General features: G+C 40.3%; 1 pseudogene; it reads left to right on the top strand.

The window, feature by feature from the left end:
* Positions 1 to 369: 369 nt before the first annotated feature.
* On the top strand, positions 370 to 4727 carry LOC148010798 (subtilisin-like protease SBT1.7; annotated as a pseudogene).
* The last annotated feature ends 2779 nt before the right edge of the window (positions 4728 to 7506 follow it).

Here is a 7506-nt window from a genome sequence, read left to right as displayed (position 1 = left end):
GACAAAGTAATGAGACTGTTCTGCAAGGAGCTTAAGTGGTACAACTATCTCTCCTCTCCTCTGTCAAAGAACTGGAACCAGTAGTGAAACCAAGGAAGATGATGACGATGATACCCTCCTCTACGCCTACCATACATATATGCCCATACTTCCTCATTGGAGAATCAGAGTGCATGGGCACAACCATTGCCAGACCATGGCAAATTCCCTGCCATCTTCATCTTTGGGGACTCCCTCACCGACTCGGGCAACAACAACAAGCTCTCCACCCTCGCCCGTTCCATTCCCCCTTCCTTATCTATCATCTTCTTTGACTTTCCTATTTTCGTGGCAGCTTCTTTGGCTAGACTGCCATTCCCCCTTCCTTACATGTCAGCAGCAGGCGACAATGTCCTGAAGGGAGTTACCTTTGCTTCAACTTCCTCAGGCATACTCAACTCCACGGGTAGCACTTTTGTGAGTCCTCAAACTCCTTTCCAATCCTTGGATTTTATCTGGCAAGTCTCTTTCTGTATGCCAAACAAGTCTTTGTCATCTCTGTAGCAAACACTACATTCAAACTGGCATATGCTGCCTATTATAATTGGAGTAGCTACCTATTCACATTCCTCATAGCTACATCCTTGAAGCCAAGGAAGAGCTTTTTCATACCTATTCACATGCTAACCTTGAAATTAGAGATGAAGCTTTTGTAACCCTTTCACATGTCTCATAACACTGTCCTTGAAGCCAAAGAAGAGCTTTTTCTGATGCTAGAGATGTAATCTAATGCTCTATTCTTGAGTATGCATGCATGCACGCACGTGTCCACCTGTGTTGAATGCAGGGACAGCACATACCTTTGCATGAACAGGTCTCTTTCTTCAGCTCCGTCAAGGACAGCACATACCTTTGCATGAATAGGTCTCTTTCTTCAGCTCCGTCAAGCAAGTGCTGACCTCAAAGTTGGGAATCTAGCAAGCACAACACCTCAAGTGCTGATCTCAAAGTTGGGAATCCAGCAAGCACAGCACCTCATCTCCAAGTCTCTATTCTATGTTTCAATTGGGAGCAATGACTACATCGAGGGCTACGTGGCTGTGCCAGGGGCATAGTCACCGCTGCAACTGCTCTACAGCCCACCTAAGTTTGTGGAGCTTCTACAGTGCAATCTTGAGTCCAGCATGTGTTCCATGGCTTTGCAGCCAAGCTCAGCCCTTCCCAAGCTCAGGCTCTGCAAAATTTGGACGGTGTACTCAATCGCAGTCTCTAAAGATTTTACCACCCAATTGCATACTACCAGGATGCCAGAATTCATGGGCCTTAACACTTCTTATGGGCTCTGGCCGATCTCTAGCTATGGTGATGATGTGATAATTGGAATCATGGTTTCGGGAATTTGGCCTGAAAGGAAAAGCTTTGAAGATGAGGCCCTTGGCCCTATTCCCATCAAATGGAAGGGTGAATGTGAGGCTGAAGCTAACTTCTCCCCTTCCCTCTGTAATGGCAAGATTATAGGTGCATGTGCATTCTACAATGGATATGAGTGTGCAGTAGGACCCATGAATGAGACCTTGGAGTGGAAATCTGCTAGAGATGATGAAGGTCATGAAACCCACACTGCCTCCACTGCTGCAGGAAACCATGTCCCCCAGGCAAGCTTGCTTGGTTTTGCACCAAGAACAGCATGGGGCATCGCCACCAGGGCCTGAGTTGCCATGTACAAGGTCTGCTGGAAAGGGGGTTGTTTCAGTTCTGACCTGTTGGCAGCATTGGGTCCTTGTAGTTGGCTCATCTGGAAATGGAGGCCCAAACCCAGAGTCAGTCACAAACGTTTCCCCATGGCTGCTTACTGTAGGTGCAAGCACACTTGATCGTGATTTTCCAACCACTGTAAATCTTGGTAATGGAGCTACCTACACAGGAGTTTCATTGTATCGAGGCCATGATCTAGCCAATGAATAGGTACACATCCTGCTGAAACTTCAACTTTCTTGAGTATGTCTGAATGGATGCAAAACATAGCTTGTGCATCTCTTCTGGGATGGTATAACAAGCTTCTGCATTTATACCAATTGATGAAGGTTCTTTTGTGTGCAAAAATCATGCAGGTGCCCTTAATTTATGCAAGCAATGCAGGCCAGCCAAACAGCAATGGAGAGGCCAATTTGTGCAGGATGGATTCACTAATGCCACCTTGTCAAGGGTAAGTTGTAGTCTGTGATGACAGAGGCCTTGATCCTCATGTTGCAAAGGGGATGGTGGTGAAGCAAGCTGGAGGAGCATGCATGATCCTCACAAATGCTCAGACAAATGGTGAAGAGCTTATTGCAGATAGTCATGTTCTGCTAGCCACACTTGTGGGCTACACTTGTGGTCAAATAAAACAAACATTATCAGTAATTTTTAGTGTCTCAGATTGTTGGACATAGCATCCGATCCCACAGCAACTCTATGAGAAGTATAAGTCTATATAGAGCTTTAACTTTCACCTAGTATGATCATTACATCTTCCTTTGCCTTAGCAGTGATCTAGGATGCTACAGTTGATGCATGATAACCCCCCTTGAATGTACTTTATTCCAGATCATACGAGACTGGGACAGCACTCTCTTCTCCAAAGATGACATTGAAGCAAGGGCTCTCAAGAAGCAACATGCAGCACTTAGTTGTAAAACTGAATTAGCTCTGGTTGTATCATCTCTCTTTTCATGTCGTTTGTGAGAACTGCGATTGGTGTTTAGTAATGCATAAGACTTAGGTTGAGGTTTTGTCACCTTAGGTACTAAAACTTGGAGCCTGGGTGAAGTATGGCAAGTGAGAAAGGCAAAACAAGCAAGGTGTTGCTAGTGGATAGTTTCTAGCTGTTTGTAGGTGTTTAAAGCTTATACAAGTTGTAACAAGGTGGTTTGGACCAAGCATAGCTGTGTGTTTTGTAGACAATGATGAGACTGTGTTGGCTGCTCGATTGCCTAAGAAATGTAGCTGCTATATGAATGAAATCTGTTGATACAACCTTGACAGTACATGCTGCAGGTGACATGTTTCCTAACCATGTTTCCTAACCATGGTGGAGGTCTATATGAATGAAATCTGTTGATACAACCTTAACAATACATGCTGCAGGTGACATGTTTCCTAACCTTGACTGTACACACATGAAACAAGAAGGAACAAGACTCAAGTGTAGCCTTGAGAAATTTTTAATCACCTCTACTGGACATTCTTTACCCACATGTCATTATTACTGTCACTGTAGCTAGTTTTTCAAATAAGAATTAGGCTTAGAGTTGGCCACATGTTAAGAGTGTAAATTCCTTCACAACCCTTCTTAATAGCTCTAAACCATTCAGTTAATCTCTGAATGTTGAGCTATGGGAAGAGCTGGCTATGTTCTCCAAAAGTTCAAAGCTACAACTAATCTTGCATATGGTCACAATTGCTTTCTGGTTCATCTATAGAGTGTTCATGTGTAATTAACGGTTCCCTCGGTTTTTGTTTATTTAATACTGACATGTGAATGGTGGAATGCTAATGTGGAGGATGTTATCACTCAGGCTTTAGCGCAGGGTGGGGCTTACAATATCTCAGATGCCATCACAATCAATAGCCAACTTGGTGATCTGTACAATTGTCCATCCTCTGGTTAGCCCTAAAGATCCATGTATTATTAGGCTTCATGAACAATAATTCCTGAGCTCAAATTAGAATGTGTAGTCCAAAATGGTCACTACAACATGATGTGGAATTCCAATCTAGATGCTTGAGAGGCGATTCTCCTACTTGAGAAGACGCTCGTTCGAGTTTGCAACAGAATTCGTGCAAATCTGCGCCATCTGGGACTTTATGTGTAACTATTTAGCAGGCCTTTCTTTTTAACTTGACCGAGTACAGAGTACCTTGTGTCCACCATGGGCTTTCATCGCATGAGGCCAAACTTGTTTTGTTGACCTTCTGCAAACTGTTCAGCCCTCTCGCTTATTCTGGAAGCATTATAGTATAGGAAGTCCTTTTACAACAATGGACAATACGATTCTGTAATGGAGAGTTTTCTGTGATTCATAATCATTATACACCCCAATAACTTTCAAAGTTTTGATACAACTGTATAAGCTACTTCCCTTCAAAGGACACAAGTAGCATCGAGGACTACGTATGTGAACAATAGCTGCAGTCTTGGCCGATTGCACCAAGTTAGAATGGTTGAAGCTTGGGAATAATTCTTTGTATGGAGAGTTCCCAACTGCATTCGGCTCACTCAGGCATTTGCACACACTCTTGCTTGCATACAACAGCATGACAGGAGCTCTTCCAGCATCCTTTGCCAATTACACTAGCCTGGTAGTTTTGGATATACGCCGCAATCAATCTCAGGGAACTTTACCAAATTCCTGGGCTCAATTTGAGAATCTCAGAGTGCTCAGTTTAGGATATAATAGACTCGCTGGATCTTTACCTTCTTGGATACCGAAGCTTGACAAAATTTAGCTTCTAGACTTATCGAATAACAATTTTTCAGGTACCATCCCAAAGCAGATCTACCACATGGAAGGTCTTAAGATTCGTGTAGATGTAACTGGCAACAGTGCTCTGTCAAGACAGTGTATTTCGCAAGCCTGAAGGGGAAAAACTACTCGGAGGGCTACTATTACTATGACATCCCAAAAAGTGTCTGTAAGCCAGTGTCTGTACAAGCACAAGAAAGAAGTACTAGTGCAGGAGACCCCCGTAGCAGAAGTAATTACTGAGACCTAACAGGCCTAATAAGCCATAGCAAAAACGTACTGATGCATGAAAGAAGCTTATAAGACATTGCAAAAATATAATTGTACCTGGACTGGAGCTTAGTGATGGTGACTGATGCTACAATATTCTATGACCGTCTTTTCTTTCTCTATCATGAAATCTGTGCACCTCCACTCAGCTCACAGAGTACGGCCTGCTATGTTGCTAAATGAAAAAAGGGAAAAAGAAGAGAAGGCGAGAGTTCCAAAACGTTAGAGGGAAAATATATTAAGGTTAGTGTTTCAACAGTAGGATGAGAACTTTTTTAAAAAATTTTGAGTTTATCAATATTTATTTCTCTATTTCGTTTTTGAAGAATTCTAGAAAAAGATAAGTCACATGATCATATTGATAGCATCACCAATTTGTTATAAAATCCCCCCCCCCCCCGCCTTCGATGACTCAACTCTTGGTGATTTTTGGTGCGTGCACCGCATCAATTATCTCTGTGAGTACAATGAGTAGACTTTGTCGATCATCATCATTCCAAATGCAAGTCTTGTAGAGATTTTTGATGCCTCGTCAAAACTGGAAGACTTAAAGGGATCTTGGTAACACTCAAGATTCTTTAAATTAAAAATGTTTTGTCTCATCAGTGATAATATTAGCTACCAAGACTCGTGGATTTATTTACATATCTAATAGAGTCTACATCTCTAATAGACCCGTTTCCAACATCTAGTGTCTAATTGGATCTTATATATCCTTTAATATTCGTATCTACCCAATGCTTCAAATCAATTTGCATATGTTGCTGGCATTGGCACCTTAAAATCTCAACAAATACCCCAATGACTCGTTGTTGGTATATTATTATAGACAAGGGCTCTTAAAAATAATCCTAATTGTTATCTCAAAAATATATTTGTAATATAGACTATATCTCTATAATAGTCTACATCTTTGGCTCAACAAACAAAATTTTGTTGATGTTGATTATTCAGCCTTTAAGAGAGAATTAGATTTGTCTCTACTAGTCATGGGACGGTTTCATGGTTTTGCTTTAGAGATATTTTTAAAAAATAAAACACAAATATGCACGAGGGAGGGAGGGAGAGAGTGAGTGAGAGTGAGTGAGAGAGAGGCATGATTGCCTCTAAGGCATGATTGCCTTAGAGGCAATCATGTCTCTCTCTATACAAATATTCTTTTTAAATTTTGCAGGTAGACTCCTCGGTAGACGCAAATTGTGTTTGGGGTTCGACTCCCCTTGAGTTTACCTTTATTTATTTCATTTACTCTCACATTGATATTGATTATTACTTGTCTACATGATAGATGAACAATGTCCAAACAGAATTTGAAAAACAACACTTTGATGAAGGTTATGATTGAAATCAACTATGAAGGTATAATCCTAATTTTTTTCAAGTATAATCCTGATTTGTACAAAGGCCCCTCTCACTAGTGTGTAATAGTACCTGATTTCCATTACGAGTGATGGCATAAGCATGGCTTAGATATCTCTAAAAATAATAGTAACCATTATGTTTATTTTCATTCAGCCTCACATTCATGATGCTTATCACTTGTCTACATGACGGGTTCACTATAAGACAGTAACCATTATTTTTAGTTTCAGCCTTATGTTGATTATTACTTTTGAACTATAGGACAATAATCATAGTTTGTTTCACTTTTAGTTTCAATTTCAACCTCATGTTGACCTATAGTACAATAACCATTATTACTTTTGAACTACATAAACCATTATTACTTCTGAACTACATCTACTCTGAAAACGGTAGGGAGGTTGTCTGCTACACCTACTCTGAAAACAAATGATTTGATATGAATGATTGATTACTTGTTGATAATCGGAGTATTGCATTGAAAAGTGTCCTTCAATGCTTGATAACAATACTTATACTAAGAAGTTGATGACTACAACACAGTCATGCATCCGACGCAATCGGCAAACAAGGATGAGATTGTGTGCATGTGAGAAGATGGACCTAGTTGTGCAAGGGAGAATGGACAATGAGATTGTGTGAATATGAGAAGTTGGGACCTAATTGTGCATGCGAGAATGGACATTTCTTGAATCATGGAGGAACGTTGAGCTCCCATTTAAGAAAACAACTAATTTTATTTGCATCTTTCTTTTTTTTCTCTTACATTGCCCAAGGTTTAATGACCTTTTACATGTGTCTTATTACCTATGCCCAATGGGCATCCTAAGTACCCAATCCCTTGCTCCAATTCTGCTACTTGGAAGTGTGGCTCCCTTAGCAACTTTGCTAACTCATTCAATCCTAGGAAAATAAGCTTGCTCATCAATTTATAAAATTAATTGGTCAAAGCACCAGCCCCATAAGATACCATTTCCCTTAAACTAAAATTTGGCAACTTCACCTTTATATTTTTGCAAATCTTCTATTCACTAATATGAGACCAGTTTTATGCCTTGTAACATATGCAAATTCACTGAATCCAAATTAGTAATATAGGGAGAATTTTTCATTATTCCTCTATTCTCATTGCATTTCTTTTAAGCCTAAAATTATCATGCAATAACAAACATTATAACATATCTACCAGTAGAACCTATTGCTACCTCTGCATAGTATGCCCCCAATACGATTTTTCCAAAGATGAACCTCAATTAGATGACTTTAGACTTGACTACTTAAAGTACTACTCGCCCCCACCAATGCCCATTGACCTTTGAGTTCATGCTTCTATACTACACACATCAATAGCATTTTCTAACATTTCTATATTGCAAATCATAAAATGTAG

The sequence above is a fragment of the Lygodium microphyllum genome, chromosome 29, assembly GCF_053477565.2.
Source record: "Lygodium microphyllum isolate KBCC chromosome 29, Lygodium_microphyllum_v1.1.10, whole genome shotgun sequence".
NCBI lineage: Eukaryota > Viridiplantae > Streptophyta > Polypodiopsida > Schizaeales > Lygodiaceae > Lygodium > Lygodium microphyllum.
Note: the sequence above shows the minus strand (reverse complement) of the source record. Positions and strands in the feature narration are given on the sequence as shown.